Source organism: Lissotriton helveticus, chromosome 4_1 (genome assembly GCF_964261635.1).
Source record: "Lissotriton helveticus chromosome 4_1, aLisHel1.1, whole genome shotgun sequence".
In the NCBI taxonomy this organism is placed as follows: domain Eukaryota; kingdom Metazoa; phylum Chordata; class Amphibia; order Caudata; family Salamandridae; genus Lissotriton; species Lissotriton helveticus.
This window is the reverse complement of record NC_136063.1, coordinates 223,647,542-223,669,077: the sequence shown is the minus strand read 5'-3', so window position 1 is coordinate 223,669,077 and position 21,536 is coordinate 223,647,542.

The window sequence follows — 21,536 nt, the reverse complement described above, 5'->3', positions numbered from 1 at the left end:
CCTGGCAGTACGCAATAACATTGAACTGCTGTTGGACCCTGAAGATGAAGGAGTTCCTCGGCCTCCCATCCCACCCATGTCGACTGATGAGGATAGTGGTGAGGAGGAAGGTGTGGACCAGAGGCGCCAGCTCATTGATCGCTACTTCCCTTGAATGTGAGTATCTACCTCTAGTGGCGGTTGACAATGCCTCATGTATGTTTTCTGGTGTTGTGTGGATATGGGGTTAATCAGCTGGGTGTGGTTTGTGATGGTTGCACATGTGTGTCTTCATGTCTTTGGACATAAGAGTGTCCATGATGTGTGTGCTCCCATCCCATGCTTGTGTGATGGTTGTCGTTTGTGTAATGTTGCTGTGCATTGTGTTGTGATGTGTGTGAATCTCTTTACTGACGTGTGTTTGCTGTCTCTGGTTTTCTCTAGGTCACTCCCGCAGCGCCATGATCATGTGCGACTATGATCCCTGTACCTGTTTACGTCTGTATCTGATGGCAATCATGTGAATAAACATGGAGGCAAAACATCATTGTGTGAGTAAATGCAATTTATTGACAGGTTGTGCTTTTGTGCTGGTGAATATTTACAAGTAAGTGGGGGGGAGGGAGTTGGAGTTGAAGGTAATGGCAGATGAAATGTCCGTGCTGACACCACATTGGGGGGTGTCAGGCTAGTCCAGCAGACCAGTGGCAATGATTGTCTATGTGGGACAGGATGGTTTGCAGGGTGAATGTCTGGCACAGGCAGTGGCATTGTCAAGGTCGTCCCCTCTTGGAGCGTGTGCCTGGCGCTCCAACACTGCTCTCAGCCACTTCCTGCCTCGGCCGCCCCCTCCGTCTCGGAGGTGGTACAGAGTCAGCTGGGAGGGCAGGTTGGTGATGGGCCACATCCGTCGCCAGGGGCTCAGGTGGTGGTGGCGGCGGTGGAGGCGGAGGCGGAGGCGGAGGTGACGGGGGAGGCGGAGGTGACGGTGGCGGTGGCGCTGACACACTTGGTGGAGGGGGGGGGGTTGTTCCGGCCAACCCATTCCCTCCACATCGTTGCCTGCTGGCCCATGATCACCAACATCTGGCCAAGGATGCCAGAGATCTCGCGCAGGATGTTGGTGTTGTCCACTGAGTCCTGGTGAACACGATCAGCGTTTGCCTGGGACCGGTCGTATGAGGCCTGGCACCTGGCAAGAGCTTGTAGGGACTGTGCCACTGGCTCGGGTAGCTGTCCCTCCTCTGACCGGCGGTGTGTGGCTCGCCTGATTGGCAGTTGTCCCGTTGCCTGTGTTTGTGGCCCACTCACCCTGCTTGTGTGTGGGGCCGTTGGACCAGCGTTGCGCGCTGGGTCATGCTGGGTGGCACCGGCAGGAGTCGTGGTGCTGGTGGTAGTGGTGGTACTGGTGGTACTGGTGGTACTGGTGGTACTGGTGGTGGTGGGGACTGTGCAGATCACAGAGACAGGTGCCGCGGGAGTCACACATGCGACGTTGGTCGGTCCCGGGAGTCCCTGTGAGCCAGATGGCCCTGGCTGCGTGCTTGGTCCCGCTCCATCCTCCGCCCCGGAGCTGCCTGTGTCGTCGTCAGCAGAGAGTCCTGTAGGTGTGGGAGGCGAGGCTGGCGGCCGGGTACTGCTTTCCCCAGTCAGTTGACGATCACCTGAGGGACAAGATCGAGCTGGTCAGTAATGTGGACAGTACATGGTTACATTGATTTGTAGACATTTCTGTTTCCTGTCTCACACACCCCACCTTCCACCACCACCACCACCACCACCACCACCACCCTCCCCGTGCACATGGGGGCCTGTTGGGAGTTGTAGTTTGGGCCTCTCACACACCCCACCCTCCACCACCACCACCACCACCACCCTCCCCGTGAACATGGGGGCCTGTTGGGAGTTGTAGTTTGGGCCTCTCACACACCCCACCCTCCACCACCACCACTACCACCACCCTCCCCGTGAACATGGGGGCCTGTTGGGAGTTGTAATTTGGGCCTCTCACACACCCCACCCTCCACCACCACCACCACCACCACCCTCCCCGTGAACATGGGGGCCTGTTGGGAGTTGTAGTTTGGACCTCTCACACACCCCACCCTCCACCACCACCACCACCCTCCCCGTGAACATGGGGGCCTGTTGGGAGCCATGGACATGTTAGTGTGTTGGTGTCCGACGTGCATGGGTTGGGGCGTGGGGGATGTTTATTCTCAGTTGTGTGAGCCTGACCATGTCGTGCTGATCGTGGTGCTTGGTTTGTACTCACCAGTCTCTTCTCCTTCGTCAAGGCCGTCTAGGCTCTCTGGGTGTAGTATCACCAGCACCTTCTCCTCCCAATCGGTGTAGGGTATGGGCTCCGGGGGTGTGCCACCGCCAGTAAGATTGGCTCTGGCGTGGTTTTTCGCTCGGATGCCCTTGACCCTGGTCTTAAGGTCATGCCACCGCCTCTGAATGTCGTGCTTGGTCCTCGGCACAGTCCCCGACGCATTCACCCGAGTGACGATCCTGTCCCACATGTGGTTCTTTTGCGCCACGGTCGTCTGCTGGACTTGGGCCCCGAAGATGTTGGGCTCCACACGGATAATTTCATCTACCATTACCCGCAACTCTGTCTCCGTGAATTTGGGTTTTTTTTTGGGTGCCATAGTGTGTGGTGCTCAGTGTGTGAGTTGAGTGAGTTGGGAGGTGCAGGTGTGTGGTGTGTGATGTGTAGGATTTGTGTGGTGGGTGTTTGTGTGGTGGGTGTGGTAGGGTGGTGGGTGGGTGTCTTCTATGTGATTTTATGTGAGTTAGCAGTGTCTCGAATGGCCCTCTTGCTGGCAGCAATGCTGTGGTGCAAGGGATTGTGGTTGTGTGGGGGTGTCTTTTTGTAGTCGTGTCTCAATGGTTGTTGCGAGTCAGGTGGTAGGTGGGCGTGTTGACTTGTGTGCATTATTGGATAATTGGGACGTGTCATGGTGGCTTGTGCTTGGGGGGGGGGGCCTTGTCAATGTTCATATGTTTGCTTAGGACTTGCGGTGCACTTTCATACATTTGTTAGGCGCTAGGGATGTTGTGCGTGTTGGCCTTCCGCAGTGATGCTGTGGTTCTCGTAGCATTGTTTCCGCCGCGGACGTGGATGGCTGTGAGTTCCGTGGTACGGGCGGATTTATCCTAATTGCGGCCACGGAGTATTCTCAGGTATGGCGGTACATGTTTTATTTTCCGCGGTCATTTCCGTCCGCGGCAGTGGTTGTTCATTGGACTCCGTCCGCCGCGGACGGACTTGGTTGTGTTCCGTCCACCGCGGACGGTGTTGGTTGTGATCCGTCCGCCGCGGTCGGAGTTTCGTGACATGAATATCCTAATCCCAACCGCGGTTTCTCCGCGGCGCAGCCGGGAGTAAAATTTCCCCCACCATGGCGGACAGTACCCATTTCCGTCCGCCATCCTAATCGGCCCCTAAATGTTAGGTATGTCCTACTTTGATACATTATGCACCCAGGCCTTGTGGGTTCAAAGGTACTTTTGATAGGCCACTTAACTAATGCTAAAAGTAGGTTTTTACATATGTCAAAACTATTTTATATTTGACATAGGTTTAGTGCTGCACATACTCCCTGCACGTTAGGATGCAGCGGCAAACTTGAAGACAAATGTTTATGGTCATACATGTGGGTGGTATAAATATGCACCACAGTCCATGTGTGGCAGCTACTCAATTGTTTCACACCCTTGTTCTTTACCCTTACCTAAATATTTGAGGCACCAATTGGAGTTAGCCAATTTCTTACCCTTTTCATGGGTCAGAGTATGTGCATTTGAAGCCAAAATATGCCAGTACAACTATCCAATAAGCAGAAAGTCTGGAAAGATCACTTGAAAATGTGAATTCTTTACAAGAAACTTTAAAATGCTTCCAAAAATGATGTGAAATTTCCAAGATAATTATTAGGTGTGTAACAGGGCAATGGCTTCATTCACTCCATAGTATCCTCCTAATAGTGCCATGCACCACTGTCTTGAATTAGATTCAAGCTAGCCTGGCTGAGGAGGGACGATAACCCAAAACAGGTCCCAGGATGCTTGTTTCTTGTCCAGGGAGGACCTGGCCTTTCTGTTCGGGCTAAACTGTTGCCATGGGGAGCAGAGTTAAGATTGATCTGCATATGGCTGTGTCCAAACTGGAAAGGCATGGTGAGCAATACAATTATGGATTCACTCCCACTGTACTGGGGTGAATGTTTGACAATGTTCAGCATTCTTTTTGTGTTGCTATAGTTGCCCTAAGTGGGAAGTCAACGCCCAGGCATAGGTCCAGTGCTCACTATGGCCCTGGATTCAAGCAAGCCTGGTTGAAGAGTGGTGATACCCCGAAACAGGTCCCAAGTCACTTGTTTCGGTCCATGGAGGATCTCGCCTGGTAGCTGGGGCTGGAATGTTCCCATGGGGAACAGGGTCAATACTGATTTGCATTCGCTGGGTCCAAACTGTAATGGCATTGTGAGCAAATAAATGATGGATTTAGGCCTAAATCTCTGTACCGGGGGAGAACATTTGACAATGTTCAGCATCCATCCATCATCTTTTTGTGTTGAATTTCTTCTTGCAACTCAATGTGGGAATAATTGTACTTCTTAATTTGGATGAGGCTGAATTTATTTTTAACAGTAAGATGCAAAGCCGATAAATACAAGCTGATTGCAACATTTGTACTATCTGCTGATGGTATCCAGGTAAATGACTATTGGAAGCTTATCAACTCCTGAAAACTCTGGGTTAAAATCTCATAGAATCAGAGCAGGCATGTACTCTACTGCCCTGATGGCCTACAGCCCACAATCAGTTCTTCACCGACCTGGCAGAGATACCTTTGCCTTCACAGGATCCATAGTCATTGCAGATCCTCTGAAGCTATTGTAAGTCTGATGAACGACCGCCATGGTGCATGCAGCTTCCTACCAACCTTTTTCCATAAACAAATTCTCAAAGCCCTTAGTTTGTTTTTCCAAAAATATACAACTAAAGGAGCGGAACAGGAAAAAAGTCTGCTCTCAATAGCGCCAATTAGACAGATAGCCCTAACCTGGCAGGTGTTGGTATAAGGTTTCTGCAGAAGACAACGCCAGAAAATATAATATTGGGCGAACCGAGATGTTGATAGACATGTCATCTGTCACCTTTGTTGCTGAGTTCTCATTTAGCCAAACTCTAAACAGGTTCCCAAATCTAGTGTTTCATTAGTCAACTGCAAACAGAGTATGTCAAGATTCATTGGTATAATAAAATCATAGCTAGTATCTTGCTTTACTGCAATTATCACTCTTAGTATGTCTACCAACCAGTTTTACAAGTTCTGAGAGGAGAGAAAAATATTATACAAATTAAATTCAGTTTTTTTAATTTGCACTTTACATTCACTGTTCTCTTGCCTAAATTGTGTTTGCTCAGCCCCATTCTCGGATTCCCATTCATTAGGGTTAATGAAGTAGAAACTGTTTGGCATTTTCGTTTAAAGGCATTGAGATCACTGTATACACTTTTATTGAAATTATTTTAATTAATTTATCATCAAAATGAAAGTGGTTATAGATTTATACCTAACACTTCTCTGTGATTTGCTTCTTAATCAAGGTCTCATGTTGAGTTCTGCAACTCCCAATAATTACTATTTAACTTTAGCCACTGGAAATGAATGTACATAAATCATTAATGTTAAAACTAAGCATTCCCATGATAAAATGGTTCTCTTGTTATATTATTTTTTCAATAGATTTTTGTGTAATATGAAGAGAGGAAAAAAAGAAAGAGAGCGGACGGACAAGTGGGACCAAGATTGGGAAATATAACTCGATGGGAAAGAAAGAAGAAAATGGCAGAACAGAGAGACAGCTGAAAAAGAGGGAACGAAGGAGAGGTGGTTTAGCTCTTTAAAAACTGGTCAAAGAACAGCATACAATTTGCTATCTGTACAATATTTCGTATTTGCGTGTTTTTGTGTCACACTACATGTTGTACAGAAGGTGTGGTCACAAACAAACCTGCAAATTGAGGGGCATATTTACAAAAGAAGTGACGGAGTGCGGCGTTAGCCTTCTTGTCTTAATGCTGCACTCCGCCACTTCTGAAACTGAGGGGTATACTGTATTTACAAGAATACAGTGCAGTTCTGCGTTTCTCCCTGTGCTGGTGCTAGATAAAGCAGCCTAGCGTCATCGCAGGCACCCATGCACCATAGTGCAAGGGTGCCTGTGTTGAGGGAAAGGATTGTTTATGTGCAGGAAAGTGTCGCTTCATGCACATAAACAATCTGGAATTGTAGTAAAGCAGCCCACATAGACGTTGCAAATCGTCCTTTGTTTCATGAATGTTTATGTGCAGGAAGGGACAACTTCCTGCACATAAACAATTAGTTGCGTTTTGCTGTTTATATGTGTGCTGCACAACGCAGCACACATAGAAACAGCAAAAACAAGGAGAAATAAAGCATTTCTCCTCGTTTTGCCAAGCAAGACCACATTTTCCCTGGTCTTAATTTTGGTGCTGCCCTGGATTTCTGCCACTCTTGTAAATATTGGGAAGCTTCGAAATCAACGTGTGTTAAGGTGGCAAGCCCACCACAGCACCTATTGCCCTCCCCTTTCATGCTAAGTATAGCATAAAAGGGTGCCTTTTATACAAGGCAGCATTAAGCCACATTAACTGGCTTAATGCTCCCTTGTAAATAGAGCAAAGCCCATATCGCCACAGGAACATCAATAAAAGTGACGCACCGGTGCTGATAGGGGCCTGTAAATATGTCCCTGAGTCTTTACAGTGAGGCGAGGCCAGCAAGTTATTTTCCCTACATCTTTTTTTATTAGCATTCTGGTACATGTGGTTTCTTGATTTTTATGGATTTCATTTTTTAAAAGAAATGCACTGTATTTCACAACTGGTCGGAGAAAGTAAAAAATAGCATTTCATTTTAAACAACTAGTGTGCCAGTTTGTATGCATCTTCAATGATTGCAAAAGGCAAGAGTTGGCATACCTCAAATAAGAAGAAATTATCCTGATTCACGCCACCAGGCAATCCATAGAAGCCCAGAGCTATGCCTATCACAGGCGGAAGCACAGCTTTATAGAACAATAGTGATTACACCCAAACACATTCTCTGCGGTTTTAGAGTATGTGCCACCAATGCATCGTCTTTTGTATGGCATTTCCTGACACAAGTTTCTCCTTTGCCAAATCGCATCTGAGGAAGTCAGCAATCAGTAATTTTAAAAAGTAAGTGCTGTCATAATGTATATGGTATGTAATACAGTGTATATGATATGCAAAAGGCAAGTACTATGGTACATGTGCAAGAGAGCAATGCAGGCAATGAAGGCAACTACGCCCAAAAATACCCAGCCACAACTTAGTGTACTAATTTGAATGGATGCTGAAGTATGATTCATACTCCAGCTGAAGAACATATAATGATAGCTGATACCTGCACCATCTTGAAGTCTATAAATCTGGATCACCATTAGATCCAGCCCCACCCTCTAATTTTTAATCATCTGCAGATGTCATTCTACCTCATTTATTGAAGATTTTAAATAGGTCCCCAGCATTTAGTAAAGTCCCCTCTGTTTGGAAGCATGCTATAGGAACTCACCACATCCTTCATCCCAACTAAATGGGCTTTAGACCCGGAAATAGCACTGAGACCACACTGTTGATGGCCCGGAAGAGCTGCAGGCCATCCTGGACTATGGTGGCTTGGCAGCCGTGATAATGCTAGTTCTCAGTGTTGCATTTGACCCTATCTCCTGTTGCATTCTGGGTCAAAGACTAGAAAATGTCAGCATCACAGGCCCCACACTCAGGTGGATTAAGGCTTTCTTGAATAACAGAACCTTCCAGATTTACGATGAACGTTTTCTCTCAGCACAGCAATTTTTCCCATCAAATGTGGAGTACCACAAGGCTCTTTGTTAAGTCCAACTCTTTCTAATGTATACGTCTTACCCGTGGCAAAAATAGTACAAGTCTAGTCTCTTATGCTGCCGATGCTCAGCTGGTCCTTGCACTCACACCTGAAACTCAACAGGCATCCACAAGCCTATATATCTGTCTTAAAGAAGAATCTGTATGGATGCCAGCCAGCAAACTGAAACTTAATAGGGGGAGGTAGAAGTGCTGGTTGCTGGCAAAAATACTTTCTGCTGGAAATAACTGCTCTGGCCTCAACGTCTTGGAGAGTGGCCAGTTCCTTCTACAACCATAAAAAGTCTGGGTTTCTGGTTGAACAGTAAACAACATGGAAATTCATGCCAAAAAGCTGTCCGCAACCTGTTTCGGACTATTACATATGATAAGGAAAATTATGCAGTGGCTACCTCTCTCATCTAAGAGGGTAATCATACAAGGATTGATTACCGCCCTCCCTCAATATGTCCTAAAACGTCTATGGGTCATTCAAAATGCTTCAGCTTGGCCACTGTTTAAGATTCCTAAACAGCATTTTATTGCTCCAGTATTGGCTACACTTCACTGGCTCCCAATAAAAAAAAATGAGTCAATTTCAAGGCCTTTGCGTGGCTCATAGAGCTATGCAAGGAAAATGTTCCCTTTTGATTAAACAATTGTTGTGTCCTTACGTACCTAAGAGATCATTACGCTCTGAGATCTCTTCTTTGGTGAGCGTCCCCAGGTCAAGAGAGCCAGGTGTGGTAGTTGTTCCTTTACCTATTTGACCGCCAAGTTATGGAATGCCCTCCCTGTCAAACTAAGACAAATGCAGTCTGAAACTGCTTTCTGGAAATTAATAAAAACCTATTGTTGGAAGGTGGGTTATTAGTAGAGGTAAATATGTGTCTGCCACTGGCAGTAAGGCCACTAAAACAGTCTAGGGCTCAGAATAGGTCTTAGAAAAGTATTCCCATGCCCAACTCTTGATAGCTTGGCTGCGAGCAGGCAGGCTTAACTTCAGAGACAGGTATGTAAAGCAATTAAATACACCAATTCAATAAATAATTAAGACACGACACACAATAAAAATCCAACACCAATTTATTAAAATCGAAAATATGTGTATCTTTAAAATGACACCAAATAGAAAACAAATCCAACGTAGGGAATTGGATATCTACATTTTCAAATATGTAACACTGCATAGAAACCTATTGCACCTATTGGGACATCTGGTCGCGCTAGACCCGGACAAAATCAAAGTTTCAGGTTGACCACGATGGAGCCCTGCATGGCTACCCCTTGCAGTAGGCCTTGGTCACAGTTTTTAAATTCTGACTTAGAACCTTTCCTGGAGCTTTTTCTGCTTGGGTCCCTCTATGCTCTCCACCAGTCCAGGTTCGGTGAAGGTTCGCTGCCTTTGCTTTTCAACGAGCTTCTGACAAAACTCTGGAAGTCTGACCTCTGGAGCTTTTCAGCAGGACAAACCTGGAGGGCCGGCTGGCTCCCTGTTGAGGGTCGCTGGCTTGGCTGGCTAAGTCGAGTCAGTCCACTTATGGAGTTTTTTCCAAAGTTGCTCCAAACTCCAGGAACTTCTTCCTGAAGTTCCTTTTGGTGTCCCAAAGTGTCCAAAACACAACCCTGTCATATGTCCTGTGCAGGCCCATTGTTATTTTCCCTATGTTATGTTATAGAGAATTTGCATGTTATATGTTATGTTATAGAGAATTTGTAATGCGCACTATTACTCTAGAGTGTCCTGGTGCGAAAGAGAGCTGGGGTAGAGGCGGGAGTCAGATTAGATGGACCTACTGAACAGATGTGTTTTTAAATGCTTTTTAAAGAGTTGAAACTCTTGTATAATTTGAAGGTCAGGAGGGAGCGCATTCCAGGCCTCAGCAGCTTTGACAGAGAGTGACTGGCCTCCCAAACGAACTCTGCGGAAACGTGGGATGATCAGCCGGCAAAGACAGGTAGATCGCAGAGGTCGGGTCGGAACATAGAAGGCAAAGCGCTTCCTAAGGTAGATGGGACCATGTCCATGCAGGGCCGGGTGAGCTTTGAACTGCACTCGCTGAGCTACAGGCAGCCAGTGAAGTTCCCGTAGGTATTGACGTGCGCTAGATCTCCTTCAGGCATTAAAAAGGAGTCTGGCCGTGGCATTCTGAATAATTTGGAGTTTGCGCAGTAGATAGCCAGGCATGCTGATGAACAGAGCATTGGCATAGTCCAGCCTCGACATGATCAGGGCACAGGTAATCGTCTCTTTGGCCACTCTCGGGAGCAGTGGGAAAATTTAACTGAGTGTTAGCATGAGCATGTTGCAGACTGTTCTCTGCTTTGCGCAGGTTACTATATAAACATATTTTGCTTCGTACCACACTTTACTTCCATACAGAACCTGCCATTGTCTTTGTATTCTGTTCTTTCCTGGGATTTAGTCTGCACACCATAGACAAGGTAGAACAAGAATGCCTCTTGTATTTTATTCTGGCCAGGCCTCAGCACGTAGACAAAACACACAAATGCAGCTGTTGTTTTGGAAAATGTACTTCCGCCATATAGGTGTGCACGAATAGGTAATAACACACTTGTAGAAGAAACTTTTCAGGCAAGAGGTCTTGACAGCACCTCAGATGTAGAATTTTCACCTGTGCATGCTAAGGTTCGGGGTCTGCTGCCATCACCTCATATATAATGATTTTACTTTTGTAGAAGGGAAGGGGTTATGTTATTCTGTCTAATACAATGACAGCTCCTTTTATGATTTATGGACTACTTAATATGCTGACCATATTTGTGTTAGGCATTTTCTTACTTATTGTGGCACCTATACTGCATACTACAGCACGATAGTTAAAATAAACATTTTAAACTTTTCTCATGTCTCTGTCAGATTTTATCGTGGACTAGTATGAGCGTGAAAGCGAGAGAGTGTGTCTTGCAACCGCAATTCCAGAGAGGGTCAGGAGTGTTGTGTTCTGGGGTGTCTAATCACTTGTTCCTCTGTGAGGGCAAGTGAGACACTATAGCTAGTCGGTCCTGGGCTCATGGGTACTCAGGTGGTAGGATGACTCAGTCCCTTCCTACTAAGGTCCTCTATTCCCAAGCATAGTTCTGTGACTCCACACAATCCCTGCAACAATCCAAGGGTCTGGAATCTCCAGGATGGTACTTGAAAGTTTGCGACTTCAGTTCCCTCAACCCACTTGGACTAAACACTTACAAATCCACTGGATATTACTCCTGTCTGGAGATTCTTGGTGGCGATGGTCCAGGTGAGCTCTGCTAACCTGTAGCTTGCAGGGAGTCCAATATTTTTTCCTCTTGAAGCAAGTTAGGTCAACAGGGTGTAGTTCCAGATTGTGCCCCTCTCAGATCCTTATTGAGTGTTCTCTTGGGTCAAGCAGGAGGGCACTCCTGCACAATTTGGTGCAGGGCAACACCCCAGAGCATGACCATTTCCTTCAAAGTGTGGCAAAATGGTCTCCCAGTGCCATGGTCACGGCTGGCAGTTCTAGTACCTCGAGGCATAATCAGTCCTTATGCCTCAGTTACCTGCGCCACAAAACATTATGTGGCAAGATGCATGAACCGTTTCCCACTTCTAAATACTGGAGGTGTTCTCTGCATGTGTCCTTCTCCCCTGTTTGATGTCCGTTTGTGCCAGGACATGTTCTTACGCGCCACATGTGCAGAAACATCCACTCCATCTTGTAGATAATGTTGTAACATACCCTCTGGTATTTTGACACGTTGTTCTCTTGTTATTCACCCTGATGCATGGGCTATTGTTATTGTTCTTTGAAGAGAAAAGACAGTCATGCACATCTGCACTGACTTTGTGACATATCCCATCATCCTGAGCTGTCCGTGCATCATGGCAATTTTGGCAGGGGCCCTCGTATAAAACAAGCCCCGCCTATGACTGCATGCTTGTTATTCTTCAGTTTGGGAGCTGAGCTGCTTCTCCATTCAAGGACTGTGATCTGTGGGATGAGTGAGCATCATCTATCAGCCTTCCGCGACTGCAAAGTTTCATCTGGAAAGATCTCTGATGGGGTAGCAGGAAGACGACATCAAAAGAAACGGAGTAAGAGTGGTAGGTTCAAACTCTATGTAACACAGAGCAGAGATTGGCCGAATCTCAAGGGGTAAGGGCGCAGTGCGCTGCCATCCACTGTTTGAATTTCCATGTTTTACTTACGAGGAAAGTACTGCTAGTATTAGTATATTATGGGTGAATGACTTGAGAGGTACTGCTTAATGAAAAAGGCCTAATTGAAACTGTTGGGAACTTTGGTAATAATTTCTTCAAACTCGTTTAAGCAGTAAATAACAGTGACATCAGCTGTTTTGCAGAATTCACAATCAAGGTAAGCTCTAAGCTGCAAGAGAGCTGAGCCTGGTAGGTACCTTTGCAAAAGGAGTAAACTGTCTATTACAAATTGTAACTAGCAGGGAGAAATTTTCTCTGCTAACATATTATCCTGTTATTTTCTAGAAACTCATATATACCACCTACTATACCTCATCCAGTGGGAACACAACACAAAATGCAGCTGAATATCCAAGAGTGAGAGAAAGATATACTAAGGGGGAGTTTAAGAAGGTAATAGTTACAGCCTTATTTTTTGCTTTACAGGTCTCCCTCCTCTGAGTTCCTTTCCCAACACCCTTTCCCATGCCTGGCCACTCCAATAGTCTGCACCACAAGTGCACTCAGACATGGTGCCTTAAGTTGAACCATTGTAGCATCGAGCAATTTCTGAGATATCTCTGAGCTAACACTCAGATAGTACTATTCTTCCAAAATTCAATATGGCTGAAGTTTCAGCAGAGAAGCAAGAGCTAGCCAAACCAACCTCCAGTATGGCTCATTTCCATAGTTCCCCTCCCTCTTACATCTGCAAATTCCTTCCTTTAAGCCACCATCTGGATGGGTTCAGATTGGAAGAGGGTAGATGAACCTGGCTGTCTCTCTCTGCCTGTCCCCTGCTACCTTTCAAGCTGATGCTGTACAACCCCTCCCCCATGATCTATGCCAGAGCATGGGGGAGGGGTCGTACAGCATGCCTGTGGCTCCTGCTGCTTTTCTCCCTGGGTGCCACTTCTCACTTCATCAAATCAGCCTGCCTAATCCACTTACCTGTAAACAATCAGGGCAGACCACTGGAAGGCAGAATTTTGGCTTACAGACAAAAAACACGTATAACTTCTTTTCTGTACAGTTTATGATAAATTCAACAACTGCATATTGTTATATTTATCAATACTATTTTTCTAATTGATTGAATAATATTTTTCGGTGGTATTGTAGTAATTATGAATTCATAAACGTTTACAATGTTAACTAGGCCTGGGCGGTAATAAATTCTGTTCTGCTCGCAAAATTTGCGGAATTTAGGTAATTTTGCGTTCCGCGGAGAACGCAAAATTGCCCAAAATTCTCCATTCCGCGACTTTGGAACATTTTTGCTTGTTCGCGTTCTCAAAATGCGTGTTCACGAGATACTTCTCCCCGAGCGCGCAAACAGCGATTGCAATCAGTAAAAAAGCATCGCGAACAAGCGATTCCTCGTGTTCGCGGAGATTTTTTACCGGTCGCGGAGATTTGCGTAACGCGATTACGCAAATTTCGCCCACCCCTAATGTTAACCTAAGTGGCTGGGAATCTACATTGGGGAAAATAAAATGTCCAATTTCTCCAATACCAGGGCCTATAAAACTGCTTTTATAAGGACCCTGATTATATCTACATAACCCCCACACCTGGAATACGTAGGGGAGACTTTAAGGGTCCTGAATATGCAAACACAATGTAGGTCCTCACTCCACAGTGCTCTTAGTACAAAAGTCAATTTTGGGAAGTGAAATATACAATTTCACCATCCCTAAGGCATATAAAACCTCTTTTAAAAGGATATTCCTTCTAAGTACCTGGTCCTCCACCCCTGGGTCACTTAGAAGAGGCCCTGTGGGTATCTAATATGCCCAAATAGTGTAGTGTATCAATCTTTAAGTGCACCTAACACCAAATTCGAGTTTGGGCACAATTTACATTTAAATGCAGTTCTGCAACACAGGGCTGCTTGCAAGTGCAGAAAGGGCTGCTGGCCTCTAAACTGCAATGTCCTATCACATACTAGGCTCTTGAAGGTAGTTTTAATCCCCTGCCTGTTATGAACTGGGGCCTTATGGGCAAGGTCATTCCAATCAAAAGGATGACCTAACCCATAGAGTACACTAATGTGTGTAGGTGTTTTTATTGTATTCTAAGTGTGTTCAGCATAGCACTTATCTTGTGCCTGGTTATGCATAGCACAGGTTCAGTCAGAGTTAGTTACCACTAGTACCAGTCAGCAATATAAAATAATGGTGGTGTACAGGGCAGAGGAGGACTTTGCAACACCTATCTATCCTGAATTTCAGCCTGATTCGCCTAGGTTTTGCAGGGGTGGCTCTCCCAGTGCCTGAAGGCCCTCTGGGGTAGCTGTGCACTATATAACACACTGTGAATAGAATAGGATACTTATTCTAATATATGACACAGTAAGGATTCAGGGAACGATTACGATGGCAGTGGGATTTACTCCGGGCGCCACCGTAGCGGAGATTGGGTCCAACCGTCATGCGTGCAGCTGTCCCGCTCATCCTGTTATGATGGGTCCGCCACCAATGCGGTCGAATTCCAAACCGTTAACATTGCGACAGACGGTGCTGGCAGCAGCACCACCACGATGCGAAAAGAGCATTTTGTGCATTTCACTGCACTACACTATGCCTGCCACTTGGTGCAGTGAAATGTAGAGGGGTACTATGGGTACCCTCCCAGTGCACCCCTGTGGGCTCCCCAACACAAGGGGGGCGCACAACAGGCCCCGGAACTAATCCTCACCAGCCTTTCAATGTCGGTTTATGCACCACGGAACAGCTGGCTTCTGCCGGCATCCTAATATGGCAGACTTGCCTGCTAGGCAGCGCCACCATTTTAGTGATCCTGCTTCATCCGGCAGGCAATCGTAACGACTGCTACCAGTGGAAAAGCGCCCACCATCATAACGTAGCAGGGGGGTTTTCACGTCTCGATGGCCGGCAGGTGGCAATCATTCCGCCATCATAAGGAGACCCTCAGTGTTCCTTTTTCTATGATGAATACACATGAAAGAATAAAGAGCAAGCATTTGATATAATCAAGAATTATTTTTGCCCCACCTAACACACTAACATATTCATTTCATGAAATCGCACTCTTTCTAGATGCACCATATCATACTTAAATGTTATGTTTCGTAGTCACGTCATTAAAATTAAATTATTTAGTTAGTGGATCACAATAATACAGAAATGTTGCCACTGGAGAGATAACCTCAGCATGTTTAAGTTTGATGTCCTAATTAAAATGCGTCAGCAGGAGTGGCTTCATGGAAAAACATTGTGTTTTATTGGCACCACTCTAGTCACCCATACTGTGGACATTTCAGAAAGTCTTCTTACATTTCTTGTCAAACAAGTACATATAGTCTCAATGTTTGTAATTTAGCCAAGTCTGTTTTTTTCTGTGCTGTTGGTTACATTAGATAATGGGAAGCGCTTTTACATCTTTATAACTTATTGACTTTAACAAATTCATACTGGTTTAAGTGCTCAACATTCACTGGAACAACACGCCTGATTTTAGGAGTGGGGGCCAGCAGCGCCCAAGACTCCAGAGAGGTGAAGTCAGTAACTTCAGTAAGAGGAAAATAACGTTTACAAAGGAGGAGGTGGAAATCGGTTTTACTGAGATAAATAAACAGTAAAACAAACGTTCTTCCATTTAGAGAAGTGTAAAGATGAAGTCCAATGCAGGAAATATAAAGAAAATTGTAGTTTATTCAGGTTCGGCACAGTACATCCAGCTGCTCAAGAAGGAATATTTTGAGCTTCTGCTGCATGAGGCATGGAATGACCATGCACCATAGCAAAATAATACAGATAGTAATTCAAACATAAATGACTTGTAGAGAAAGTAATTAAAAAGACAGAACAAAAAGTGGAGTAGAATAGAACACATCTCACCCCTTTATGATTAAACAAAGAGAAACATTTTTTAAGCATAATCTCTGAATTTCACAGGAGGACTGGCTATTCTCCCACTCACTTTAACTCTTGAAGCTACAGAATCAAACCCACCAGAATTATCCAAAGAACTCCCAGAGATTTCACCCACACGAAAGTCATCAGCACTACTAGGAAAAATAGCCCTCACAGAGTACCCTTCACCATCAACATTTTCCTGGCATTCACCATTAATTACAGAACGACACTTGACAACATGTCTTACATTCCACAATTTAACATCATGAGTCACAATACTGTTCAAGTTTACTTTAACAACTTTACACGCAGGACCATACTTGGATGTTCTTTGAGCAATGAATCCAGGTTCAAGTATCCTCACCAAATCACCTATAACAAAATTAGGAACCTTCCACCAGGAATCATAACTTTCCTTCATTTTGTCCTGGTGGTGTTTCACATTCAGAAATGTACTTTGCAAAATCATCAGTCACAATTCCTGTCATCTTCTTCTTTACCTACCATGGACACAACTTAGATACAGGTTCTCTTCACCTCAAAATGCGAGATGGACTAAGTTATGTGACAGAATGAGGGGTAATCCAATACATCCAAAGCCTCTCCCTTAACACTGTTTCCACTCACTACCAGACTTCCTGGCCCATTCTACACAATCTTCAAGACCATCTTGGGATCCATAAAGAGGAGTAGTGATGTGCTTAATTCCACAAAATTGAAGAAAATCCATCATTTCATGTGACTTCAGTTGCACACCATTGTCAATAATTAAAACCTCAGGACTTCTCCCACGTGCAAAGACCTCTCTAAAGAATTCAATTAACACGTATGTGGTAGCGTGAAGGACAAACCTAACTTCTGACCATTTAGTGTGATATTCAATCAATACAAGGGCAAAATGAGCATCATGTGGTAAACAATAAAATGGAACAGAAATGTCAAAAGCCACTTTCTGCCAAGACCTTTTGGGCCAAGGAACAAGTTTTAAAGGTGCAGGGTAAGGTTTTAGCATTTTGTCACTGTTGACACATTTAGAGCACACTCTCACAAGCCTGTCAGCCGTTTTATCCATGCTAAGCCAGTAAAAACTTGATCTCACTAGTGTTTTCATTGAGGAAATTCAAGGATGAACTTAATGGGCAAGCCTAAGAATCTCATCTTGCATGAGCTCAGGAGGTACACGCTTACCATTTTAAAAAATAAAGTCACTTTCAACCTCCAACTCACTAGACACCTGCTGCAAAAGGCATTAGTTCTGCGGGAACATCATTAACTTTTGTCCATCCCTCGAAAATAAACTGCTTTAAAAGATTCCATCTGTCATCTCCAACAATACACTGCTTCTCCATGAATCTTCAGAAATGGCAGAACATTTCTCTGCAACGTAATCACCCACAGATGCAACAAACTCAATATCGTCATTCTTCACAGACCTTTCTTCACCAGGACAAGGTAAACAGGAAAGACAGTCAGCGGTCACATAGTTTCCTGGCACATAATCCAAACCAAAGTTATATGCTTGTGCATGCTTATGCATGCTGTGGCATTACGACCACCGCCAGGTAACAAACTGGATACCAAGGATTTGTGATCTGTCCTAAGCAGAAATCTGTTGCCCCATAGCAAGTTACGAAAGTGCTCAATACCCCACACACACCCCAGTAGTTCTTTTTCAATGACAGAATACTTCCTTTCTGTGTCACCGAGGGTGCAGGAGGCAAAGGCAACACACCACTCATCCTTACCACATTTCTGGGACAAAACACAACCTACACCATACAAACTGGCATCAACAGTGACAATGCACAACTTGTTTACACAGAAGGGTTTCAAGGTAGGCGCCTGCACAATTTTATCTTTGATCTGTTGAAATGCATCCTGTTGCCTTTTACTCCAACAGAACTCAGTATTTTGCCTGATAAGTTTCCTAAGGGACTCCATCTTAGTAGCAAACCACTTAATAAAATTACTGTAATACTCGCACAAGCCAGCAAAAGACAGTACTTTCTCTTTGTTGTCTGGCAGTGGATCTTGCACAATGGCATCAACAAGAGATTTCTTTGGAACCACACCATCCCCAGAGAGAGTGTGCCCCAAATACGCAACAGAATCGCAAAACATTTTACAGTTGTTGTTTTTGAGGGTTAGACCATGAGACTCCAAACGTTTATTAAACTCTATAACATGTTCCTTAAGTGTTTCATGATTGGGGACAACATAAGAATATTGTCTTGGAAACATTTTACAAAAGCATCTACATCCTTGAAAATATGATGCATAGTTCTCTGAAAAACTGACACTGCAGAGGCCAAACCAAAAGGCATTGTCTTATACTGGAAAAGCCCCTTCGGTGTAAAAAAACACCGTACATTCCTTAGAATCATTGGTCAAAGCAATTTGATGGTATGCTGTGAGCAAATCGGAGGTGGAAAACACTTTGGCTTCCTCCAACATATACACCACTTCATTAATATTAGGCAACAGGTGGCAGTCTATCACTAAATTTGCATTCAATGCTCTCAAGTAATACCGATACTGTAATAAGGAATCACCTACCCATTCATTCCTATGGGCTTGGAGGCCCATAGGAATGAATGCGAAGAAATTCCCGATTCGGTAATCGTGGGAGGCATTTCAAGGCTGCCACGGTGTCCAAAGGACACCCTCTGGCACCCCTGAAATGTGCATATGTGCACATGTGGAACACATGCATGCCCTAAGGGGGCATGCATGTGCTTTTTTAAAGGAATTCGGTAATTACCACCAACTTGAAGTTGGTGGTAATTAACGAATTCCTAAGGACCAAAAGCTCTCTTAAAAGTGCTTCCTACATTGCATTTAAGGAATCGGTATTACCGATTCCTTAAATGCAAGGCCATTTAGGAATCGGTATTAAGGAATCGGTATTTACCGATTCCTTAATACCGATTCCTTCCCTACATCAGGAATGCCTCAATACCGAAACCAGAGATGACCATCTTTGCTCACTGGATATGATACCGGAAGTTCTTGAGGGACTGCAATCTGCGGATACGATGTTCAGCGATATTGAGTCTTCAGCGCAGAATTCTTAAAACAATCTGGCCTCCCCTGTGCTGGGAACCATTGGGCTACTTTTTAAACATTTAGTTAAATAAAAGGTCAAAACTAGTATTTGTTTTATTTTTTTTCGTCTCCAACTGAGCTTCATAGCTTTCTAGGTGCTCAGTGCAATAATAACAATATACATTTTATGTATTCGAACGCTTTTTTGGAAAAAAATTACTTTTCTAATATTAACATTTTTCAGGTTTTTAAGTACTTTTTAGTGTGTTTTATTGTGAATGATTTTATGCCTTTTTGATAGCGTTAGCTTCATCATTACCTATCTGATCTTCCTGACCTTTTGATGAGGAGTGGATGTCATTTCCTTTGGATTAGCCCTGTCATGTATACTCCATTTTACATACATCATCCCATTCACATGACTATAACGATTCTAAACTGGTGAACTTTTACCTAATAGCTTGCTCCTGTCTCTCCAACACCAGGCTCTTACAGCTCGATTCATGAAAGGTAATTGCGCTCGCAAAGGGCCAGATTCTTAGAATCTGGCCCTTTGTGAGCGCAATTTTTGCATTTGGGATTCATCATCCCAAATGCAAAAATCGCTATTTGCGAAATCGCATATTTGCGAGGAATTGCATTTAAGGAATCTCTATTTGAGAGTCCTTAAATGCAATTCATTAACCAATTTCTGGCTGCTATTTACCACGAAGTCTGACTTTGTGGTAAATAGCGAAAAATGTGGAAAAAAGCACTTTAGTGCATTTTTCTCAGTTGCATGTTACACACACACATGTCCTTTGGACATGTGTGTGCGCAACACCTGTGTAAATTTGCATTTCAGGGGTGCTACAGGGTGTCCTTTGAACGTATCTATGACAAAATATCGACTACAAAAATATCGAGGTACCAAAATATCGCAACAAAAATATCGAGGACAATAATATCGGGATCCTATCTCTAACAAGGTAAGTACAAAAATATCGAAAAAAATATATCGAAGTCAAAAATATTGTTTTTTTAAAAATATCGTTTTTTTTATTTAAATAAAATGTAATATTAGCAAAATAATACTTATAAATATAATAAACATAGTTAAAAATATATTATAATATTTAAGATTAATAAATAATGTAAGAAAAACTAATAATAATACAAATATAATACATACTATATACTTAATTAATATTAACTCTAAAATAATTATTTTAATAACTTATAAATAAATGAAAATATAATAAATTACAAATAATTTTATATACATAAAATAATAATATAAATTACAATTAATAACAATGTAAAACTAATTTAAAAAATGAATTACATTTTGGATAGCGTACGGGTAAAAATTACTATTCCCACTCCAGAGAGTGCAACAGTAGGGAAAGTGTTGGATAGCGTAGGGGTAATAATTACTATTCCAACTCCAGAGAGCGCAACAGTAGGGAAAGTTTTGGATAGCGTAGAGGTAAAATGTACTATTCCCACTCCAGAAAGTGCAACAGTAGGGAAAGGGTTGGATAGCGTAGGGGTAAAAATTACTATTCCCACTCCAGAGAGTGCAACAGTAGGGAAAGTGTTGGATAGCGTAGGGGTAACAATTACTATTCCCACTCCAGAGAGCGCAACAGTAGGGAAAGTGTTGGATAGCGTAGGGGTAAAAATTACTATTCCAACTCCAAAGAGCGCAACAGTAGGGAAAGTGTTGGATAGCCTAGGGGTAAAAATTAATATTCCCACTCCAGAGAGTGCAACAGTAGGGAAAGTGTTGGATAGCGTAGGGGTAAAAATTACTATTCCGACTCCAGAGAGTGCAACTGTAGGGAAAATGTTGGATAGCGTAGAAGTAAAAATTACTATTCCCACTCCAGAGAGCGCAACAGTAGGGAAAGTGTTGGATAGAGTAGGGGTAAAAATTACTATTCCCACTCCAGAGAGTGCAACAGTAGGGAAAGTGTTGGATAGCGTAGGGGTAAAAATTACTATTCCAACTCCAGAGAGTGCAACAGTAGGGAAAGGGTTGGATAGCGTAGGGGTAAAAATTACTATTCCCACTCCAGAGAGCGCAACAGTAGGGAAAGAGTTGGATAGCGTACGGGTAAAAATTACTATTCCCACTCCAGAGAGTGCAACAGTAGGGAAAGTGTTGGAAAGCGTAGGGGTAATAATTACTATTCCAACTCCAGAGAGCGCAACAGTAGGGAAAGTTTTGGATAGCGTAGAGGTAAAATGTACTATTCCCACTCCAGAGAGTGCAACAGTAGGGAAAGGGTTGGATAGCGTAGGGGTAAAAATTACTATTCCCACTCCAGAGAGTGCAACAGTAGGGAAAGTGTTGGATAGCGTAGGGGTAACAATTACTATTCCCACTCCAGAGAGCGCAACAGTAGGGAAAGTGTTGGATAGCGTAGGGGTAAAAATTACTATTCCAACTCCAAAGAGCGCAACAGTAGGGAAAGTGTTGGATAGCCTAGGGGTAAAAATTAATATTCCCACTCCAG